Source organism: Triturus cristatus, chromosome 7 (genome assembly GCF_964204655.1).
Source record: "Triturus cristatus chromosome 7, aTriCri1.1, whole genome shotgun sequence".
Classification (NCBI taxonomy): Eukaryota; Metazoa; Chordata; class Amphibia; order Caudata; family Salamandridae; genus Triturus; species Triturus cristatus.
Genome location: NC_140590.1, coordinates 938491817 through 938516582, shown reverse-complemented (window position 1 = coordinate 938516582; position 24766 = coordinate 938491817).

Below are 24766 nucleotides of genomic sequence, written 5' to 3'. Positions count from 1 at the left end.
TTCAGGGGAACGGTTTAGCTGGTATCAAAAGCACTTGAAAATGTACTGTGGTATGACTGTTCTTGAATCAGCTTTTTCTCTGTAGAACCTACCTAGTCAGAAGGGCATGTCCATTAGGAATTTATTTATTTGAGGGTTTTATATAGCGCGAATGCATATGTGTCCTCGATATTTACCTTGTAAAGCGCTCCGATACCCGCAAGGTTCTTGTTCGAACTATATAAAACCCTCAAATAAATAAATATATAAAATAAATACAAATAAAGAATCACGTAATCACAATAACTTAGCAAGGTAAGTATCGAGGACACAGGCATCAAGTAAAAACCATAGAGTTCCATATAAATCAAGAGTCACGTAAACGCAATCACCCTAGCTCAGGTGAATTTAGCCAAGAGACGAGCTTTCACTTCTTTTTTTAAGGATGCAGTAGTGGGATTCAGTCTAGTTTCAGGGGCCAGATCGTTCCAGATCGGTTGTATGTTTTCTTTTTGATGAATCTTTGTGGTTTCAGTAACAGGTTACTGGCACTTCAGGACGCTCTGTTACCACAAGACGGCACCAATTTCTGTGCCAGATAGCTGGGAGTGTTATGATAAATGGCTTTATGGGTCATGCATACGATTTTTTTAGTTCAATTCTGGCTTCGAAAGGTGGCCAATTAAGGGATCTTAGGTCCGGGGATATGTGGGAGTTTCTTTTGGAACCATTAATAAGTCTAGCTGCTGCGTTGATGGTAGCCCTTAGAGGGGCCGTTGAGGATCTGGGGAGGTTGCAGAGAAAGACACTCCCATATTCCACTCTTGGGACGACTAAAGCCTGTATTGCCAATTTGAAGTCCTTTTCGGGCAGGAAAAGCTTTAGTTTTCTCAATGTGTTCAACTGAATGTTTGCTCCTTTTGTTGGGGTGCTGGTGTGTTTCTGCATATTTAAGTTTCTGTTGAGTCACTCCGAATGATATCGCTGAATCGACGATAAGAGGTTGGCAGTTGAGTGCTGTAAGGTGTTTGATCCAATCATGCATTATGCTTACTTGGGAAGGAGGAGCGATTAGGAGGAATTCTGTTTTGAGGATATTCAGTTTTAGATGGCTTTCGGCCAGCCAGGTTTGAGTTTTTTCTAGAGTTGTGTTGAGAGATTTGATGTCTTCCAGAGAATGGCTCTTTAGGTATAGTTGTGTATCGTCTGCGTACATATGATACTGTACGTTAGAGGAGTTGAGAATTTCGGTGAGTGGTTCCATGAATAAATTGAAAAGTGTCAGAGAGAGGGATGATCCTTGTGGGACTCCTAAGGTGACTGGGACGGGTTTGGACAGGGCCTGATTGACCTTGAATCGTTGCAATCTGTTTTGGAGAAACGAGGTGAACCAATTTAGAACGGATCCGGACAATCCCATTCTGTGTTTCAGAAGGTCAAGTAGGTTGTCGTGTTTGACGGTGTCGAAGGCCGAAGAGAGGTCGAGCAAGATCAGTAGGCAGGCTTCGTTTTGGTCTAGGATCTGTAGAGCATCGTCAATTATGTGGGCCATGGCTGATTCGGTACTGTGTCCTGCACGGAAGCCAGATTGGAAATGGTTGAGCAGAATGAAGTGGTCAGTATGTTTTACAAGCTGGAGGTGTACACATTTTTCTAGGAGTTTGGCCAGGGTGGGGATGTTGGATATTGGGCGGTAATTATTTAAGTCTACAGGGTCATTCGTTGGTTTCTTTAGGATGGGGTTACCAGATTGATCTTATTTAGGTGTGCCTTCTGGTCATGACACCAGTGCCAATAGCTTTTACGATGCAGTTTGTAGTGTCCGTAGAACATACTTGAATGAATCCTGACCATCATTACGTTTTGGCCAATGAGGCCCGGAGATGCTCCAGGACGGCCGGCAAGATTATGTTGGTCATAAACCATAAAGCATGGGTGTATCCAACAAACTGCATTACAAAATCCAAGTTCTAGACTAGCTGAAGAAGAAAAAACCTTTTAATAAAGTCTTTTAGATTCCTTAACTGGAGAATTGGTTGGGAAAGAAGTCAGATAGACCTTACTGTAGAAGCTTCAGCAATCAATCTCTCTGCTATCGGATACTCGGTCAGGATGTCCAGGTCCCTGGAAGTCGGACTATGTCGCTTAGCCGCACAGAGACTGACTGGCAGGCATGAGCATGGATTGGACTATGTAGCCAGAAGGGCCACAGTGAGCACTTTATTAAATGACACTCACAGCTCAGATGAAGCAGGTCCTGGTTGAAGAATATCAGTCAGTACATTTGTTTTCATTTTAATAGTGGGAAACTGTAACTCTAGTCTCTCTGCAGACCTTTCAACCACCACTGTAAACAGACCATTTTACTCAATTGGTGGCATAACTGGAGAGTCTAGCTTAGTTTCATGAGATGTGTCCATCCAACTGGCATTTTGTGAGTCTAGCTACAATGCATCATCAGGATAATGAGAAGTGAGCAATTTATTTATTTTCTGTCCCCTTCCTCAACTTTGTCACTGTCTTGATGGTCATTGGCCTATTACACGGTGTCCGAATTAGAGCCAAAAAGAGCATGAATCCCTTTTAAAGTCAATCGTAGAAGTCAGTGTGCACCTCTGAGTCTGAGGTGGCTGGCAGGTATCTGGGACGGACAAGCAGGCGGAAGTCCAGTTAGAGACCCCTACGGCTCTCTGAGAACTGCAGAAAAGCCAGGAGAAGCCGGAATCTCACCAAAAACCTGCAGCATGGCCTCTTTGAAGACCGCCGTCTGATGTGGATTTGGTGACAGCATGAGGAATTCAGTTTGCCAGGAACAATTGCAGGATCGGTTCAGACTTAGGAGACCTCACAGGAGTGCGATTTTTATCATGACACACTCTTTGAATGTCAGGATGGAGTCATGTCTTGCTTTGTCTTCTTACGCTTATGCCTAGACTTTAAATTCGGCTGACCAGAAGAGTTTGAGCCGAAGTGGACTTTTCACAGTAGCGGCCTCGAGACATACAGTTTAGATTGCCTAAGGGTGCATAATGGCACACTTGTTGCATGCGGTGGGAGTCGTGGCCTAAACCCAAGCTCAATAAGCAAAACTTGTGAGTTCCTGACTGTCATTTACTTTTGCAGTCTTGGCACTGCTTGAATGCGGTTGTTTTTGTTAGGGATACTGTTCCTTTGTACACCGTGGAAAAGGTTTTTGGAAGTCTCCAGATAAGTGATAATAGTTGGAGTGGAACTCCAGATTCGTGGCAAAGGATGGGAAAACAAAGGAACTGATGTTAGTGCACAGATGTGGCGCTTACCTGTGGCCCTGCTACGTTACTTCTGGGGCAGTACGGAGTCACTGCTGAGCCATACAGCACCACTCAAGAGGTGAGTGGGATAGTTGCAGGAAGAATTCTCTGGATCCAGTCTGGCACCTGGGGATATTGTAAAGGTGAGGAATCTGTGGTTAAAGTATTGATCGGAACAGCAAAATGTGTTACTCTGTGGTTACTGGCTAATAGAGATAGAAATCCATTGCTTACAAAGAACTGGTCAATTATTTGAAACAGTACGGAGATGTGAGTAGTCTTTGCCTAAAAAAACAGAAGACTTGAGTGACTGGGCTCACCCTGCGGGCAATGTATCCCCTCCCCCCAACTGACGTACCCTCTTCCCCCAATGATGATATGTTAACCGCGTTAACCAAATTTTATGTTTAATATCCAAACTACACTGGAATACCGTGAATTCTCCCTGGAGTGTTATTTTCCTTCCTCATTTATTTATTTTGAGGGTTTTATATAGCGCGAACAAGACCCTTACGGGTATCAGAGCGCTTTATAAGGTAAATATAGAGAACACATAGGCATAGAGTAAAAACCATAGAGTTCCATAAATATCAAGAATCACGTAATCACAATAACCCTAGCAAGGTAAGTATCGAGGACACAGGCATCAAGTAAAAACCATAGAGTTCCATATAAGTCAAGAGTCACGTAAACGCAATCACCTTAGCTCAGGTGAATTTAGCCATGAGAAGAGCTTTCACTTCTTTGTTTGCTGACGAACAAGTTACTTACCTTTGGTAACACTTTTTCTGGTGGATACAGTATCTGCCTGTGGATCCCTCACCTTATGAATATCCCCTACGCCAGCATTCCGCAGAAACTTTTTCCTAGCTCTCCACGCCGACGAGGTTGTCACAATGCTATGGCTCCGAACGTGGCTCCGCGTGACGTCACTGGAGCCATAAGAGGGCCACTTCGGCGTGATAACGTCAGTTCCACCCATTTTTTCCGTGCTACCGAGGCGAAACGGGCGGACCGACCATATAGACAATACATATATAGTACACAGTATTCACACAAATACACACAATGTAAAGTGAAATAGGAAGGCAAAAGAAAACAAGCATTTCCAATAAGCCTACACAAAAGAGAGGCAATACACAATGACAATATGAAACAACATATTAACGAATACCTCTTGAGGTATAAAAGGGTGGACAACGGGGAGGCGGGTGGGTCAGTGAGGAATCCACAGGCAGATACTTTATCCACCAGAAAAAGCGTTACCGAAGGTAAGTAACTGGTTCTTCTGATGGATACATCTGCCTGTGGATTCCTCACCTTATGAATAGAATCCCACAGCAGTCCCACTCCCGGAGGAGGGTGTCTACCCTTCTATACCCAAAAGTCTTGCAAAACCGAGCGCGCAAAATGGCCATCCCTCCTCACTTCAAAATCTAAGCAGTAATGCTTCGCCAAAGTGTGGAGGGAGGCCAAAGTTGCGGCCTTACAGATGTCCAGCAAAGGAACACCTCTGGACAAGGCAGAAGTAGATTATTTAGCCCTGGTCGAATGAGCTCTAATGCCTTCAGGAGGCTCCTTACCAGCCAGAGCGTAGCAGATCTTGATGCACAAGATGATCCACCTGGATAGAGTGCGCTTGTGCACCGCCTTGCCCTTCATGCATCCAACGTAGCCCACAAAGAGCTGATCGTCCAATCGCAGGTCCTTCAATCTATCCAGATAGAAACTGACCACCCTTTTAGGATCCAAGCGGTGCAGCCTCTCCTCCTCCTTGGAAGGGTGAGGGGATAGAAAGTAGGGAGGGTAATGGACTGCTCTAGATGGAAGGGAGTTACCACCTTAGGCAGAAAAGCAGGCCTGGTCCTGAGAACCATTCTTTCAGCATGAATAGTCAGAAACAGAGGCTTAGAACTCAAAGCCTGAAGCTCACTCACCCTCCTAGCTGAGGTGATAGCCACAAGGAAGACCGTTTTGAATGACAGCAGTCTCAAAGGACAACTATGCAGAGGTTCGAATGGGGAACCCATTAAGAAAGTTAAAACTAGATTTAAGTCCCACTGGGGCATAATGAAGGGAGTAGGCGGAAACATATTAGTAAGGCCCGTAATAAACCTTAAAACCACCGGAGATTTAAAAAGAGACGGCTGATCAGGCAAACAAAGAAATGCAGATAAAGCCGACAAATAACCTTCAACAGTAGCCACAACACAACCCTGCTGGGCCAAATGCAATGCAAAACAAAGAACATCAGAAAGATGAGCCTTTAAGGGATCAATAGATCTCTCTCCACACCATTTAACAAATCTTGACCACCTGTGGGAGTAAATGGACTTAGTGGAGTGTCGCCGGGCCGATAAGTTAACATCCACAACGTCAGGAGGGAGAGAGAAGGAACTCAGACTGCCCCGTCCAATCTCCAGGCATGTAGGTGCAGGCTCTGGAGGTGGGGGTGAAGAACCTGCCCCCGCGACTGCGAGAGGACGTCTACCCTGAGAGAGAGACAGAGCGGAGGGTGCTACGAGAGGTGAAGTAGATCTCTGTACCACACCCTTCTTGGCCAATCCGGGGCGATCAATATGACTTGGGCCCGGTCTTGGCGAATCTTTCTCAGAACCAGAGGAATCAAGGGTATGGGAGGAAACGCATAAAGGAGATGTGAGCTCCAACTCAACTGAAACGTGTCCCCCAACGCCCCCTGCATCGGAAACTGGAGACTGCAGAATGACTAGCTATGCGTGTTCTTCGAGAGTGGCAAACAGGTCCACCCGAGGAGCCCCCCCACGTTCGGAAGATGAGTCGAACTACCTCCGGATGAAGCCTCCACTCGTGGTCGGCGGAGAACTGCCGACTGAGACTGTCCGCACGCATGTTCAACACCCCAGCCAGATGATTTGCCATCAAGCAAATCCGATGGTCCTGAGCCCAGGACCAAAGCCGTAACGCCTCCCTGCAGAGACGGTACGACCCTACTCCTCCCTGCTTGTTGATATACCACACCGCGGTAGTGTTGTCAGTCAGGACTTGAACCAACTGACCGTGAAGGGAAGGGAGAAAGGCCTTGAGCGCCAAATATATCGCCCGCAATTCCAGAAGATTGATATGAGACAATCTCTCCTCTGGAGACCAAAGACCCTTGATCTCCAGATCCCCCAGATGAGCACCCCACCCTAGGGTAGAGGCATCCGTTATCACTGTGGCCACTGATTGAGGAAGATGAAAGGGCTTTCCTTGAGACAGATTGCCCTCCACGCTCTAGCAAGACAGATCCGCTGCACCTTCTCTGGAGATCCTGACAGACTCCCAGAGATCTCCGTTGTGCTGATAACACTGCCTGCGGAGGCACCACTAGAGAATCCTCATGTGCCAGCGTGCATGGTTGACCAACAGAATGCAGGAGGCGAACAGACCGAGCAGATGTAGGACCTTCAGAACTGGAACAACCGCTCTATTGTGGAATAAAGGGATAATTTCCTGAATGTCGAGAATCCTTTGTGGAGGAGGAAAAGCTCTACACACAGTGGTATCCAGCACTGCCCCTATGAACAGGTTGCGCTGAGAGGGCACCAGGTGAGACTTGGGCACATTTATTGAAAAACCCAATCTGAACAACAGCTGAGTTGTTACCTGCAGATGACGACGCACCATCTCTGGCGACTCTGCCTTCAGAAGCCAGTCGTCCAGGTAGGGGAAAACCAGGATCCCCGACCTCCTGAGATGGGAAGCCTCCACCGCCATCACCTTGGTGAAGACTCGAGGTGCAGTAGTAAGGCCAAACGGAAGGACGGCAAACTGGTAATGCTGCGAACCAACCGTAAACCGGAGATACTTCAGGTTTGGGATGTGAAAATACGCATCCTGCAAGTCTATGGACACCATCCAGTCCTCCTGTTGCAGCGCTTGCAGAACCTGCGCTAGGGTGAGCATCTTGAACCTCTCCTGCTTGAGAAACAGATTCAAGATTCTGAGATCCAGGATGGGACATAACCTGCCATCCTTTTTGGCAATCAGGAAATACTGAGAGTAGCATCCCCGATTCCTTTCCTGCTCCGGAACCATCTCTATCGCAATTCTTTGTAACAGGACAAGTACCTCCTTCTGAAGAAGTAAATGATCCTCCGTGCAAAACCCTTGGCAAGGAGGGTAAGGCGGAGGGAATTCCCTGAAGGGAAGGGTGTACCCATGTTCTACCAGATCTAAAACCCAAAGGTCCGAAGTGACCAATTTCCAATCCTGTAGAAAATGGGTAAGCTGGCCCCCCCACAGGACCAGCATGATCCAGGATGGTGGATCTAGGGCTGCTTTCCTGCATTACCAGGAGGGGTTGGGGAGGTAGAGGAGGAGTGGGAGGAAGGCTGACGACACGCTCCACGAAGGCGACCTCTGCCCTTACCTCTGTAGGACTTGTACAAGGGGTTTTGTTGCTGTATTAGCGGCTGACGGGAACCAGAAAAGGAAGATTTCCCAAAACCACGGTATCTTCTATAGCCATATTCCCTTGCCTGAGACTGTAGACCCAAGGATTTCGCTGTGGCCTTACTGTCCTTGAACCTTTGCAAAGCAGTCAGCTTTTTCCCCAAAAAGCCTAGAACCGTCAAAGGGTAGATCAAGAAGGGCAGCCTGTACATAAGGTGAGAACCCAGAAGACCTCAGTCATGCATGTCTTCTAGTAGCAATGGATGAACCCATCACCCTGGCAACTGAATCTGCTGTGTCCAGGCCAGACTGGATGACTTGGCGAGCAGCAGCCTAAGAGTCTTCCAGAACCTCACTCAAATTACCCCGGTCTTCCTCAGATGATTTGGAAGAAGCTGCTTGGCAGAGTCCATAAGGGCATGAATGTATCTACCCAACAAACAAGTAGCGTTGGTGGATTTCAAAGCCATACTCGCTGAAGAGAAGACCTTCTTTGCAGATTGCTCAAGCTTCTTGGAATCCCTGTCAGCAGGAGCTTGCGGAAAGGCACCCGTAGACTGCTTTGAACATGAAGCCTGCACCACCAAACTCTCAGGCGAAGGATGAGAGGAAATTAACACAGGATCTCCCGGGGCAGGCCTGTACCTTCTGGACACAGATCTTGAAACTGCAGGAGCAGAAAGAGGATTGCGCCAAACCTCAAGGATCGGCTCTGTCAGAGCATCATTGAAAGGCAAGAGTGGTTCAACCACAGAGGACGGAGAATGAAGCTCCTCTGTAAGGCAAATTAGGCTTGTACTCAGCCATCCAGATCAGAGATCCAAGAGCTCTGCAACCTTCCTTATTACAGTATGGTAAGGTGCAACTTCCTTCGAAGGAGAAGCTTTCTGAAAAGCAAAGTCCCACCTCGGGGAGGTGTCAAGTCCACTTGCCTCACACAGACCCTCGAACATATCCTCAGGCTCATAAATTTCACCTTCCTCCATATCTTCAGCCTGGTACTGTTCCTCCTCTAACAACCTCTGCGCTTCTCTCCTTGAGCGCATCTTCGGTTGCGGCGTCGGCGGTGCCACACCATGGTGAAGCACACCCAAATTAAATGCCAGAGAACCCACAGGACCCAAAGGTGCACCAGAAGGGTAAGAGGCCCTGTGAAACACACCATACATGGCATTTAAAAAATGTGAGGGATCTGAACCCGGCGCCGGGAATGAAGGATACTGCGCCGGTTCGAGATCCGATCGAGGAGCCTCCAGAGTTGGAACTACCGGGGCCACAGGCAGAGCCACAGGAGCCGAAGGCGTCTCAGCATCAGCCAGATTCGATGAACCATCTGGAGCCGGAGAGGATCTCGGCGTAGGAGACTGCGCCGGAGTCCCCTGATACGAAGGAGAATGGGCTGGAGTCACCTGAGGAGACACTGAAGGTGAAGGAGAGACGAAGTCCTTAACACGACGTCGAGCAGCCGGAGAAGGCAACCTTAAAGCCACAGGCTTCGACGAACGGTGTCAAGATTCATGCCTCTTCTTCTTCTGTTTCCTCCTCTAATCATGTGAAGTCGACGACCTCAACTTCGAACGTTTTCGACCCCTTTTTTCTTTTCTTACTTTAGCCATGTACAGCTTGGCTTCTCGTTCCTTCAAGGCCTTTGCGTTCATTTTCCTACAGCAAGGACAGCCCTCAACGTCGTGATCAGATGATAGACACCACAGGCAGTCCTCATGGGGGTCAGTGATCGACATATGCCCCCCACACTCCTTACAGGGTTTGAAGCCAGACTTCCTTGGAGCAGACATGTCGAAACCACATAAGGAAACCAGAGAAATACAAAGTATCCAGGAGAAAGTATAGGAGAGTCCGTAGAAAAACAGTTTGCGTCGACAGCGCGGAAAAAGGGAACTGACGTCATCACGCCGACGTGACCCTCTTATGGCTCCAGTGACGTCACGCGGAACCGCGTGCAGAGCCATAGCATTGTGACGACCTCGTCGGCGTGGAGATCTAGGAAAACGTTTCCTCAGAATGCTGGCGCAGGGGATATTCATAAGGTGAGGAATCCACAGGCAGATGTATCCATCAGAATCCTGAGTAATGGATAAGTTACTTACCTTTGGTAAAACGATTTCTGGTGGTTACGCCAAGTAACCGCAGATTTCTCACTTTTCAAATATCCCCAGGTGCCAGACTGGATCCGGAATAATTTTCAGCATGGCTCTGTGCACCAGTAGATGCATTATTCAGTTCCGTGTAGACTGCTCCAACCGGAAGTGACAGCTGGAGAAGCATATAGATGCCACCTAAGTGCACTGATGTCAGTCTTGTTCTGGACATCGTCCACGACCTCAGATGCGGAGAAAACAAACCAATTATTTGTGCCAGTGTGCAAATCTATATTTTCTAACCTTTTTAGATGGTAAAAAGTCAATTCCACAGAAAGGGGGCCGCAGGAAGTCTGGAAGGAATCTATAGTATAATATACACCAGAAAAATCGTTTCTTAAAGTAACTTGTCCTTCTTTAGAACAGATCTACAGATTCCTCACCTTTAGAACATATACCAAAGCAGTACCTACTCAGTGGTGGGTTTGTGGAATAACTAAAACCGAAACAACCTGCAGGACCAAGCCAAAATGCTCTTCCCATAGGATCTGGCTGACAAGTCAATAGTGCTCTGTGAACGTGTGCACAGATTCCCGCTTAGAAACTTAACAAATATCCACCAAGACAGGCACTCTATGAGCCAGTGTAGTTGTAGTACTGTTGGCTCTGGTGGAGTGAGCCCAATACCCCAGGGGGCTGCTTCTTGGCTAGTGCATAGCAGTCCTTTATGCAGTGGACTATCCACATAAATAGGGTCATCTTCTCCATTGCCTAAACAGCTAATTGTCCACCTGTGAGTTACTTTTGGGATGAAGGGAATAAGTCTCTCCTCTTTTGACGTGTGAGGTGGAGCAAAAAACATTAGAAGTGTGGTAGATTGACCAATGTGAAAGAATGTTTCAACTTAAGGTCTGGTCCATAGCAGCAATTTGTTCTGGTAGAAGGTGGTGTAGGGCGGCTGTACTGAAAGAGCTTAAAGTTCACTCACATGGTGAGCTGACGTAATCACAATAAGAAAGGCAGATTTATAATAAAGAAAACGGTCTTCAGGGTCAGGAGACGCAAGGGACAACAGTATCACTGCTCAGACAGGGTGGGTAGATATAGGGAAAGTAAGGACCAGATTAAGGTCTCACTGAGGAACCATGAAAGGCTTTGGGAGACTCAGATGGAGCAAAGCTTTGAGGAAACGCATCATAACGGGTGATTTTAATAAGGATGACTGGTCCAGCAACAGCAGGAAGGCTGAAAGAGCAGACCCGTAACCTTTAGCAATGTCACATGCAAGGCCTTGATAGGCCAAAGGTAACCTTTAGCAATGTCAACTGCAAGGCCTTGATAGGCCAAAGATGAAACAAACCCCACTACACACAAGTTTTCTAGCAATGGGTCCATGTGACCAGCACTACACCAAGCCAGACACTTGTCCCATCATCCAGCGTAAACAGATTTAGTAAAAAGATGCCTCCGCCATGGTGGCATCAACTTCTTCAGGATGTAGATAGAATGAAGCCAACTGCTGATGTTTAATCTCTACACATAGATGTGAAGATTGTGCAAACTCAGGTGCAAGACCCTGCCATGTTGATGAGACAGAAGAGTGCGAAGTAGCAGACTGATTAGAGAAAAGATCCCCATGCCCAGACGTTCTGGGTACCACACACTCATGGCCCAATCTGGAGTCACAAGGATGACTTAGACAAGGTCGTTCCAGATCTTCTTTAGAACCCAGGACAGGAAAGGTAAGGCATACAGGAGCCCAGTGTTGCATTATATAAGCAGAATGAGTCTCAGAGTGAGACTTCTTGGAAACTCCAAAACTCAAAAGCGTGGACACTGCGCATTACCAGCAGTGGCAAAGAGATCGAGCCAGGGTTCTCCCCATTTTTAGAAGAAGCCCTGTGCCACCTCTGGCTGTAGCTGCCGTTCGTAATCTGCTAGGTGCAGTTGGCTGACTTAGTCCATTTAAAGATCCTGACAGGTGGTATACCATCTGGTATATTCCCTGACGATTTAGCCAGTTGCTGATGTGCAGGGACTCCTGACACAGAACACAGGACCTCACGCTGCTGTGCTTGTTGCAATACCTCCTGAACCACCCACCCCTTGATAGATGGTAGAAAGGCTTTAACACCGAGTAAATGGTCTGCAACTCCAGCAGATTGCTGCGGAGGCAGGCTTTTGCTGGAGACCAGAGTCCTCCGATCTCCACCTCTCAGAAAACTTCCCCAGCTCCGCAGCAACACATTAGTCATCACTTGATGGGGTAGGGAGAAGGGTCTGCTATTGGTCAAGCAGTCACCACTGCAGATCATTTGCTGTCTCATCCAAAACCTCAATAGAATCAAACAGGTTTCCCTGTTGCTGGGCCAAATGAGACTTCAGACGCCCCGGCAGAGCTTCCGTGTGCCACATCACATGGTCAACGAGGAGGATGTAGGCCAGTAGACCAAGAAACAATTAATCAAGAAGCCTCATTCCCACTGAAATCAAGGATAGAAGATGAAACATCAGGAGAGAAGGCCTGAAAGCACACCGTCTATAGGATGGTTGTTATGAGAGGAGGCAAATGTGAAGGAGTCGAATGACTTTGGCAGTATAACCGTGAAACTGTGATTTAAGGAGGTTCACAGTCATCTCTAGGTGCTTCATGACTAACTGGCGAGCCGGCCTCCAACAGCTATTCCTTTAGGTAGCGAAAGACTGGTACCCCTGATTTCCAAAGATGAGCAACAAACACCACCATCACCTTTGTGAACACCAGAGGGGAACTGGTGAGGCAGAAGTGGCGCATGGCAAACTGAAGATGCTCCTTGAACCACTGATAGCGTCTGTGGGCCTGTAGGAGAGGGATATGGAAATGTGTCCTGCAGCTCTAACGCCACCATCCAGTCTCCTGGATTCAGGCCCAATAGAACTTGGGTCGGCATGAGTACCCTGAATTTGTGCGTCCACAGGATGACATTGAGGGCAAATGTCTAAAATAGGGCAGAGGTCTCTGCCATTCTTCGGCACAAGCAAATAACAGTAGTAGCAGCCGGTTCTAATCTCAGAGGCTGGCACGCCTTCTATGGCTCCATTCTCCAAAAGCCTGTAGTACCTGTAACAAAATGGACAAATGTTCCTCTGAAAGCCGATGTGATTAGGAAATAGCCTTGTTAGACTATATGCAGATCCCATCTGTCGGAAGTAATCACCTGCCAGCTGTGGAGAAAAAATCTAATCCTGTTTACCGTGTTGTGTACCAGTAATGGTAACTAAAGCAGCTTGGAGACTGCTGCTGGAGGGGCTGCAGACTGGTAGGTGCACTCTCCCTGCACGGCTTGGCATGGTCTGCTGGATCTCCTACCCCAATCCGAAGAGTGTCCATTGTTGGGATGGTGGGTCATGGCATTGTCTGTAGCCAAAACTCCTAGCAATGCCTCAAAAGAGGAGACATTGCATGAATACAGCCTTACAGGTATAGAATGATGTAGGGAGCATGCAGTAGTTCTTCCTTAAAAATGCTTGAGGGTGGAGTCAATTTTATTGCCACAGAGATGTGATCTGTCAAAAGGCATGCCCATGAGTGATGCAGAGCACTGTAGCATCACAAAAGTATCAACAGCTCTGATTAAGAAGTCTGCTCTGTCCATCCCTGACCTGATGATGTACTTGGCAGCATCCTGGCCACCTTGAACGTTCTACACCATATTAGTATGGAATTCCTTCGTTAGAGCAGGTAGGATTGCAGTGACTGAGTCCCATAAGTCATTTTAATATCTGCCCAGCAAGCAGCTGGTATTGACTGAATGAAGGGCGAGGCCAGCAGAAGAGAAAATCCTCTTTCCAAAAGCCTTAATTCTTTTTGACGCTCTATCTGGGTGAGTAGTCTGCAAAGAAACTGGGCTATCCTTGCTGGTGGAGGCCTGTACTACCAGACTCTCAGGAGTAGTGTGCTGTGTCAGAAAAGCAAGTTAACCAAAAGCCGGTCTGACAACATGTCACCTGTCTATTTACTGGTGGGCAAAAGCAAGATTTATTCCACGAGGGCCCTTGCCAAAGGGCAGGAAAGGTTCAGAGAAAGATGGATTGGTTTTGGCAGCTGCGTGAGGACTTTGGTTTTAACTTCTGCAGAAAGTAACTCAAGATACAAAACCTCTGCTGCTTGTCGAATGAGGCAGAATCCTCTGTGGAAAGACCAGGGGGTGAAACTCGCCCTGTATCAGGGAAAGTGTCCAGCCACCGGTCTCTTAAATCCATATAAAAGCTGTCATCATATTAAGGGACAATCTCATCCTCACCATCCTCACCAAAAGGTGGTTGGCTCTGATCAGAGACGGATACAAAAAGTTGGAGGATTACTGGAGTGTGGTTCTTGCAAGGCTACTGTTCCCTCAGAGTCAGACAGTATTATAGCTGGGCATGTCGGAACTGTGCATTAAAGCGGCTTTGGCCAAGGTGGAGACTGAGTTACTTCAGAATCGGACAAGAAAATGGGGACTGCCTCATCTGCATGGACACAGCAGAAACCTGCAAGGATTGTGGTGCCGGACGAGGAGTCCGCTACAAAGCCAGAGCGGGACTTGAAGCAGTTTCAAGAGGCACAGATTGTGCGCGAGTGGACCAGCAGAGGGTAACCTGACTGGAGGTATTCTCTGATCAATGGGGCCCAAAGGCATGCTAAGGGAGCCAAGTAAGCATCCAAAGATGCAATCTGTAGTTTCGTTGCTGACCCACCGGCATATTAAGACCAGCTAGGGAGCTGGCTGCACTGTAGGGAACCTGGAGCGAGACCAGGGGCCACTCTGATGTTCTTGCTACTCCTAAGGAGAAGCAAGACTAGTGTGAAGCCTGCTTGGACTTCTTGTCATTCTTCTCTGACTTGGACTTATCAGCAGACTTGCAAAGCAACAATGACCAGTCGTGGGACCTGCACCGAAAAGTTTGTCAGGGTGCACTCCCAGTACGACTTGAACTCGCAGCCTGATTCCAAACACCAGAAGCACACCTTATGGGGATTTGTCACTGTTCCGACAAGGTTTAAACCCTGAAGTTTTAGCAGGACACACGCACGCCGGTAAATACATTGGAAAAATACTCCTTATCGGATGAGAAACAAGTAAGAGCTAGCTCTGAATCTGCATACGAAAACCCAGGAAAGAAAAGTACTAATATTTGTACGCTAGGGTGGCGCCTATATGCAGTTCGAACCATCAATTTCGAGGAAGAGCGACCTACCAGGGACTATGCTAAAAAATACATTTTACGGATCTAATTTGGCACCTGGGGATATTCTTAAAGGTACGGAATCTGTATGCTAGAAGTATTCATCAGAAGATGAAGAATTCTATGTATTGATCCTTATATAGCCTAGATTTACTACTATTTCTATTATTTTTAAAATTAATTTTTGTTCTTCTGTTTCTTAAAACTAACTTTTTGTAAAGTCTGAATTAGAGGGATAGATGGTATCAAAGTGTAAGCTCAATAACAGATCTAGGCTCAAAGCATTATCTCAATGATTGACAAGCATTTCTCTCCACAGAAAGGTTGGAACTTATTGTTGCTGAACACACAAAAAAATACACCACTGGAGTGGCCCATAGATGGCAAGTCCTGTCCACCACACTTCGCTTTGGCTCCTACTTGCGATTTACAAAGAACAGTCTGCAGAAGAGATCATCCTCCACATTGTGAAAGCCACTACAGGAACTGCTGGCCACCCAATTTTGTTTATCACACACAGAGAGTCAGGACATGTAGATCGCCTCTTTTATGAGACAATTAAGTGCAAAGAGTAACAAAGTGCAATGCTTTGAAAAGACTGTCCTCGCCCTCAACAAGTGTTGGCATGCTTTATCATAGGGCTGCTGCGAACACCTCTGCGCAGACCAACGCTAGAGGTAGAGCAATAGGGTGGAGAAGACAATACAATCACAAAGAAAAGGAAAGGATCCAAAGAAAAATAAGTGCAGACAATAAGTTTAAAACTAATTAAGGGATATCCTAATAAGTATTTTATTCCTGGATACCCCTGTTAGGGCTAAAAGGTATCTCCCTACCAAAGGATGGTGGTGAAGTAAGAGATTTAAGCACCAATCACCCCTCTGTTCTGCAAAGAAGTCGACATGTTTCTGCCGGATTTCGTGTCTCTGCCGGCTTTCATCAGGACTGTTAGATTCCTAGTCTTACTCCCTTTCTAGTATACTTTAGTTTGTATCTCTGATTACTACACCTGTTACTTGTGAGTATAATTAGGTCCTGTAATCACCCTCCAAATTGGATCGAGTCCCACTTAGGATACTGCTAGAATTGGCATGAGGAATGAGGGCGACCTCCTGTAGTCACACATTCGTCAAGGGTGGTGTGCCTCTGGAACAATGTCCCTCCCGGTGTCGTGTAGGTACCCAATTTTGTTGTCTGTGTACCACATACAAAGGCGCATCACTTCCTCACATAACATCTTTGAAGCAACAATGCCCTGCATGCTCACATAAAACATTGCCTTGGTATTGTCTGTCGAGGCTTGCAACAGATGATCCTGCAATTTCATAAGAGGCTTTGAAGGTCAGATGCAACCTTTTGTGAGTTAGCAACCAAATTATTTACCTTTGGTAATGCCTTATCTGGTAGAGAGTATATCTAGCTGCAGATTCCTTACCTTTAAATTTCCCAGATGTCAGACTGTATCTGGAAGATTTTTCATGAGCAGTACCCCTGAGCGCGGGTAGATGGCTTTGATCGACTGCGCATTCGTCATCGGAAATGACATCCGCGGCACCTACAAAAGGCACCACCACGGCTCGCTGAAGTCAATTTCTTTTTGCGCCTTTCCACGTCAGAAGCGCGGAGCCATGAAGAACACTGACCACGGGGGGGGGGTGGCTTAGCCGGCAATGAAGACGGACGCGCTCCTGTAGTGCTCCGTCGTAGGCTTCTGCTATTGGCCCAATTTATCCGCCCCAGACATCAGAGTCGGGTCGCTGACATCAGTACACCTCCCGGGAGCCAACCCGAGGCCCAGAGATCGTGACGGAGAGCGGGGGCTTCGGAGACGCGGTCCCTCGACATCGGAGCTGCGCAGACAGTGCTTACAGCCCCGGGCGCCACTTGCCTCGCGACGCCGGGGATTAGCTCTGCCCCCCGGGCCCTGATCTGTGGCGCAGCTGCGCGCTCTGCGACCCACTCTGGCCCAGTGCCTGGCGCTTATCAGTCCCGGCAATTATTGGATCCCCGGGGAGACGTGGTGACTGCGGAGCGGCTCTTCCCACCAGTGCAGTGCTCTCTCTGCACAATCCGAGGATGGATGCGTGACCGGGGGCTTTGGCACACTACTACTCACGATCCTCTCCAGCGTTGGACGCACCACTCCTCTCTGCCCCAAGGGACAGGATGTAACGGCGCATTATTGATGCCAATACCTGCGGAGGCTGGTGCTATGGTGGACGCCGCACGCTGATGCCACTACCTGCGGAGGCTGGTGCTATGGTGGACGCCACACGCTGACGGTGAGACCTGCGGCGGAGATGCAGAGGTGCGACTGGGCCCTGTGGCATTGATCTGACCTACGCGGACTTTGCTCTGCACGGACGCTGGCCCCCGGGCCCTGGAAGTACCAAGCCTGTGATTGTACAGCCCTCTAGGGCTGACCTGCCCTGATCGCCTGGGAGCTTTGTGTCTGAGTTTGTGGGGGGAGTACGAGGTACACCGCGCTGCGGCAGTTGAGGATCATTGCTCCGAGGCCACTGGGGTCATCTGGTCGGAGGGTGCCACTACCTGAAGGTGAACACCTTAGAGACATTGGCAGATACAAAATTCCTCCCCGTGATACTTCCACAAGGCCAATTACATTGTCCGGCCTGCGCTGGCACATGCTTCGCGGTGTCCGCGCCTTCCCTGCTCACCGGAGACAGGTGGTGCCCTCATGTCGCGAGGGGGGCGCATAAAAACAGGCGGAGGTATTGCAGCCCCACCCCGCAGACCCGGGCCCAGGCTGACAAGATGGCGGGTTCGGGCGTAGTGGATGCGATGTCGCACAAATTAGATGCGGTATTAGCGGCAGTTGAGAAGCTTGGGGAAACCATGAACCAGATCCGTACCTCCCTCGAAGACAAAATTGATAAAGTGGCAGTCGAACTCACCCTGCTTCATGCAGATCACCGAAAACTGGCAGATCGCACTGCTTCCGCCGAGAAGGTCATTGCTGATGTCTCTCCACGCGTCTCCACAGCAGAGATGCAGATTCAGAGCCTCCTTGACCGGGTCAACTTCTTGGAGGTATGGGCTGAGGACGCAGAAGGCCACTCCCGACGCAACAATATATGCGTGGTAGGCCTACCGGAGGGAACGGAAGGGAGAGATGCGGTGGCCTACACGGAACAGTGGATTCAATCGTTCCTACCTGAGGGCACCCTTTCCCCGTACTTTGTTGTGGAGAGGGTGCATAGAGTACCTCCCAGGCCTCCCCCACCGGGCTCCAACCCTCGTCCACTGTTAATCCGCTTACAGAATTACAGGGACAGAGATGCAGTCCTTCAAGGTACAAGGAAGCTACAGGAGGTCCAAGTAGATAACCACAAAATCATGTTCTTTCCGGACTATACGATGCAAGTCCAGAGGCAGCTTTATTCGTTTATGACAGTGAAGCGGCAACTCAGACAATGTGATCTCAAGTACTCGTTATTTCCGGCGAAACTCAGGGTGATTGCGAATGGGAAAACTCATTTATTTAACACCTCGGTGGGGGCGGAAGAATGGCTGGACACCTACAGTTCCTCAGGGGGTGGGACAGCTGCCGTGAGCAGGAGAGAGTTGACATCTGATGCCTCCTCACGACGTTGCCGCAGGAAGTCCCAGCCCCCCAGCTCTCGCTCCCTTGGCCCGGCCCCGGAATTGATACTAAGTGGCCAACAACAGGCCCTGCAGGCGGTGGTGGACATCAGTGGGACGCAAGATGAAGAGACTAATTCGACTTCCGATCGACGAGAACCGCCAAGTGACTATGAACTCAGATAGTTTTTTTGCCTCCCAAGCCTCCGGTGATCTGCCCCGGATCCACCCCGCAGACTTCTAATGAGATAGTTTGAACCTTGAACGCATCTATGTTCTGCCTTTCATATGTAGCTCTCGTGGCCCAGGACAAGTCTGTTATTACTGCCACGCAAGTATCGGAGTTCCTATATTTGTCTTCTGCATTGTATTCCCTGATCTGAGATGCTGGGGTCTTATTATTGTGCTGCTGCTGCTGTTGCTGCAACGAGTGGGTTGCCGGGGACTGATGGCTCGATTAGATCCAGGACATCTAGGCGGGTTGTCGGGTGGCACCTGCTCCCAAGGGAACATCAATTATGTTACAGATGTAGCACCCCAGACAATATGGGTTAGGCCGGGGCAATTGAGGTAGCCAGAGGAGACTTATCCCACACTTTCTATTTAGTATATTGCTGTGCATATTGGTCCCCCCCCAGACGTTGACTGTATGCTACTTTTGTTCTTTGTATGGGCGGTTGTCTGTTGCACACTCGTCCTTCTGGTATTTCTCATTATATATAGTTTGAATGTTTGCTTTGCCATCCATCACATTAAGCGATATGCAGACCACTCGCCCCATTCGTACAACAGCGACAACTCTGCACGTATTTACGCAACTCCACTATTAGCTCTCCTCACCCCTTTGCCTGATGGGACATGGTGCGTTTCTTTTTCTCAGTCTCCATGGTCCCGATACGGATAGGTACATGGAACGTGCGGGGTCTGCATGACCCGTCACGACGATACCACATTTATTCATATCTGAAACGCCACCATATACACATAGCCTTACTCCAGGAGAGACACATACATAAACCTGAGGTGTTCCGGTTACATAGGCGCTGGAGGGGACCACTGTACGCTACAGGATACTCGGCGTATGCACAGGGGTATTGGTGTGGGTTAGACCAGGGACCCTTTTTCGAGTAGTAGATTCATGTATTGACATGGAGGGTAGATATGTCATTGTCAAAGGTACCCTAGATGGCAGATCTGTGATCATTGCCTCGCTATATGCTCCTAATACTGACCAAGCTGCTTATTTTGAACTTGTTTCTCACAAACTGGCCAGATGGCATGATACTCCTTTGATACTAGGCGGGGATTACAATAGTGTATTGGATGTCTCATTGGACCGCTCTTTTCCTCCCTTGCCTGGTACAGCCACACACACGGCAATGAAAGCACTGAACAACTGAGCAACGCAGTGGCATTTGACAGATGCCTGGCGCCATCGTCACCAGCTGGACAAGGTATACTCCTACTATTCAGGAGCACATGGCCTTCACGTGCGGCTGGATCGCTTTATGGTGACCTCTGATCTTTTACCCGGAGTTATAGGGTCACACTACATGGGGCGTACGCACTCAGACCACAATCCGCACGTGTTGCGAGTTGGAATGGGAGGAAGGGATCCCACCGATCCCAGTTTGGAGGCTTCAGCCGGATGCACTACTGGATGCACCCTTTCGGGACTTATTGGCCACCACTGTAGCACAGTATTTGGACGAAAATGCAGGCTCTGCCTCAACGCCGCTGCTGGAGTGGGACGCTCTAAAAGTGGTTGTACGGGGAACACTGTTTGAGAGCACAGGTGGGTATCCGAGCACAGTTAGAAAAAGACCTCACCAAATTAGAGTCACAATTAGCATCCTGCGAGCAGGAAGCCGCTAGTGGATCTCCGCGATGGCTTGATTGCCACAGAGAGGAACATGCGCGACTGTTAGAGCGGCTGCGATGCCTTAACTATGCAGCACATTCGGCGCGGACACATCATATGGGGGACAAGGCGGGGAAGCTACTCACATGGCTTGTCCGTCAGAGCGAGTCGTCAGCCCCGATAACGTCAGTACGTACGGCACGGGGGGTATAGCATATACGCAATGAGACATACACGATGCGTTTGTGTCACACTATCGTGACCTGTATAAGTCTCACACACAGACCACACCCGAGGAGCTGCAGATTTACCTGGAGGGGATAGCGTTGCCTCACCCCACGCGTGCTCAGAAAGCGGAACTAAACGACCCCCTCCTCCCGGAGGAAGTTCGAGAAGAACAAGTTACTTACCTTCGGTAACAATGTATCTGTAAGAAACATTAGTTAGTTAGATTCCTCGCCTTAGAATATCCCCAGATGTCAGGCTGGATCCGGAAAGATATTTGTAGCAATACCCCTTGCGCGTCGCTAGGCGTCGTCTGCGGCTCTGCGTCCGTCGTTGGCGTCGTGCGCCGGAATGACATCGGAGTACTTAGACGCCGCCCTCGCGCACTGACGTCAGTTCTTGTACATAGCTTTCCGCGCCAGGAACGCAGAGCCATGCAAGAGACCGACACTGGTGCCAAAAAGTCTAGGGCCCTGAACAGGATGACCTTAACCCTAGATGTCGGTTCGCAGAGCGGGGCGGATGGGTGGGTCGGTGAGGAATCTAACTAACTAATGTTTCTTACAGATACATCGTTACCGAAGGCAAGTAACATCTGAAAGAAACAAGTTAGTTAGATTCCTCTCCTTAGAATAGATACCCCAGCAATACCAACCCCGGTGGAGGGTCTGCGAACCAAGATCACACCAATAAGTCCTGGAGAACAGAACGGCCAAAGAAGCCATCTCTCAGGACTTGGCTGTCCAGGCAATAGTGCTTGGCGAACGTGTGCAGTGAGGCCCACGTCACCGCCTGACAGATGTCCTGCAAGTGAACTCCCCGTCCCAGGGCAGTAGTCGCCGCTGTGGCCCGGGTGGAATGGGCTCTCAGCCCAACAGGAGGGTCCTTTTTCGCCAAGGAGTAACAAACCTTTATACACAAGACGACCCACCGTGAGATGGTCTGCTTGTGTACAGCCCTCCCCTTCTTAGCACCTACGTATCCAACAAAAAGTTGGTCGTCCACCCGGCACTGTCTGGTGCGGTCCAAATAAAAGAACAGCGCACGTTTGGGGTCCAGACGGTAGAGCCGCTCTTCCTCTTTCGAAGGATGCGGAGGCGGAAAGAAGGTGGGCAATGTGACAGATTGCCCGATGTGAAAGGGGGTCACCACTTTCGGAAGAAAAGAAGGACGAGTCCGGAGGACAACCTTGTCCGGATGAACAGAAAGAAAGGGAGGCTTAGATGACAGAGCCTGGAGCTCACTCACCCGTCTAGCCGAGGTGATAGCTACCAGGAAAGCAGTCTTAAGAGTCAGAAGACGAAGGGGACAATTGTGAAGAGGCTCAAAGGGAGCGCACATCAGAAAGGCCAAGACAAGATTCAAATCCCACTGAGGCATTACGAAGGGGACAGGAGGAAACATGTGAGTAATGCCTTTAAGAAAATGTGAAACAACAGGGGACTTGAAAAGAGAAGGCTGATCAGGAAGCCGTAAGAAAGCAGAGATTGCAGAAAGATAACCTTTCAAGGTGCCCAGAGCAGAGCCCTGCTGGGCCAAAGAAAGAAGAAAGAGTAGAACCTCAGAAAGAGGGGTGGAAAGGGGATCCCCAGCCTTTGCTGTGCACCATGCCACAAATTTGTTCCAACTGCAGGCGTATACCGATTTTGTGGAGGGACGCCTGGCTGCCAGAATGACGTCACAGACTTCAGGAGGCAAGTCAAATGGCATCAACTGTCGCCGCTCAATCTCCACGCATGGAGGTGGAGACTGGACAGGTTCGGGTGGAGGACCGTCCCCTGCTGCTGCGACAGAAAGTCCTCCTGAAGAGGCAGTCGTACCGGAGGGTATATTGACATACTGAGTAGCGCGGAATACCAGTACCTTCGTGCCCAATCCGGAGCCACTAAGATGACTTGGGCCCGGCCGCGCCGGATCTTCTACAGCACTCTGAGCAGAAGTGGTATAGGCGGAAAGGCGTACAACACACCGCAACTCCACTTGCGACGAAAAGCGTCTCCGAGCGAGTGCCACCTTGGAAATTCCAACGCGCAGAACTGCTGACATTGCGCGTTCTCTTCGGTGGCGAATAGATCTAACCAAGGCTCTCCCCACTGCAGAAAGAGACCTTGCGCCACGTCCGAGTGCAGACGCCATTCGTGATCCATCATGCACGTGCGGCTGAGTTCGTCTGCTCTGGCGTTCAGAGAGCCCGCCAGATGTTGAACACCAGGATGATGCCCTGGTGTTCCAGCCATGTCCAGAGGCGCAGAGCCTCCTGACAAAGGGTCCACAACCCCACCCCGCCCTGTTTGTTGCAATACCACATGGCGGTGGTGTTGTCCGTGAACACCTGCACGACACTTCCCCGGACAGAGGGAAGGAAGGCTTTCAGTGCAAGCCGGATTGCTCTCAGCTCCAACAAGTTGATATGGAGTTGAGACTCCGCCGGAGACCAGAGGCCTCTGATCTCCGCCTCTCCCATATGGCCCCCCATCCCAGGAGGGATGCATCTGTCACTATTACATGCTCCGGTTGGGGTAGGGAGAGGCATCTGCCCCTGAGCCACCACTGCAACTGTTTCACAGTGCCCTCCGAGATCAAGACATGGTCGGACAGGTTGCCTCGATGCTGGGCCCACTGAAACTTCAGGTCCCACTGCAGAGCCCGCATTCGCCACCTGGCGTAATGCGCCAACAGGATACAGGAGGCCATCAGCCCCAGAAGCCGCAGCACCAACCTGACCGAAACCCAGGATAGAGGCCGAATGATGGGAATCCGAGCCTGAATATCCCGGACCCGCTGTTCCCGAGGGTAGGCCCGGAACTGCGCCGAATAGAGAACCGTTCCGATGAAGAGGAGCTTCTGGGAGGGTCTCAGGTGTGACTTCGGCACATTGATGGAGAACCCCAGCAAATGCAGGAGGTCGGCCGCAGTCTGGAGGTGGGAGATGACTTGCTGGGGCGAGCCCGCCTTTAACAGCCAGTCGTCGAGATAGCGGTAGACTGGAACCCCCGATCTGCGCAGATAAGCTGCAACCACCGCCATCACTTTCGTGAACACCCGAGGGACACTGGTGAGCCCGAAGGGGAGCACGGTGAACTGAAAGTGCTCCTGACCCACCGTGAACCGCAGGTAACGCCGGTGGGCCGGCAGGACGGGGATGTGAAAATAGGCGTCCTGCAAGTCCAACGCTACCATCCAGTCTCCAGGGTCGAGGACAGCCAGAACCTGAGCTAAGGCGAGCATCTTGAACCATTCCTTCCGGAGGAAGGCGTTGACGCTCCTGAGGTCCAAGATAGGGCGTAGGCCCCCTTTCCCCTTCTTGGGAACCAGAAAGTAGTGGGAATAGCAACCACGACCTACTTCTGGAACAGGAACGCGCTCGACGGCCCCTTTGGCCAAGAGGGCCGTAACTTCCTCCCGCAGAAGATTCAAGTGATCCTCCGACATACGGTGGCACTGCGGTGGCATGGCTGGAGGGTTCGTCTCGAAGGGGAGGGAGTAGCCCCTTCGGCCGATTTACAGCACCCACCCGTCCGATGTGATGGATCGCCAGTGGAGCAGGTGACGGCGAACTCTGCCGCCCACTGGCGTGGAATGGGCCTGAAAGCTCGGACTAGGAGGGCTTTGAGGCGGATGCTGCCGGGGTGGATGTGGACTGACCGGCACGTTGACCTCCAGTACCGCCTCGGCGTAATCCACGTCCGCGTGCAGGTTGGTTCTGCGGCCGGTGGCTAGGCGGATGTGAGGAGGCGCCCCTTCCTTGGCCGTAGCCCGGGAGTCCTTAAAACGAGCCAGCGCACTATCCACCTTCTCAATAAAAAGGCGAGTGCCATCAAAGGGCATATCCATGAGGGAATTCTGGACATCACCCGAGAAAGACGTGGACCGCAGCCAGGCGTGGCGCCGGAGCGCCACCGTGGTGGAAATCGCCCTACCCAGCGAGTCCGTGGTGTCTAGTCCACACCGTATGGCATGTCGTGCTGCATCTCGCCCGTCAGCAATCGCCTCCTCCGGACACAGGGGCAGCACGTCCTCCAACGTATCCCACAGAGAGTGGGAGAAACGGTCCAAGAGGCAAGCGGTGTTCAAAGACCGCAGGC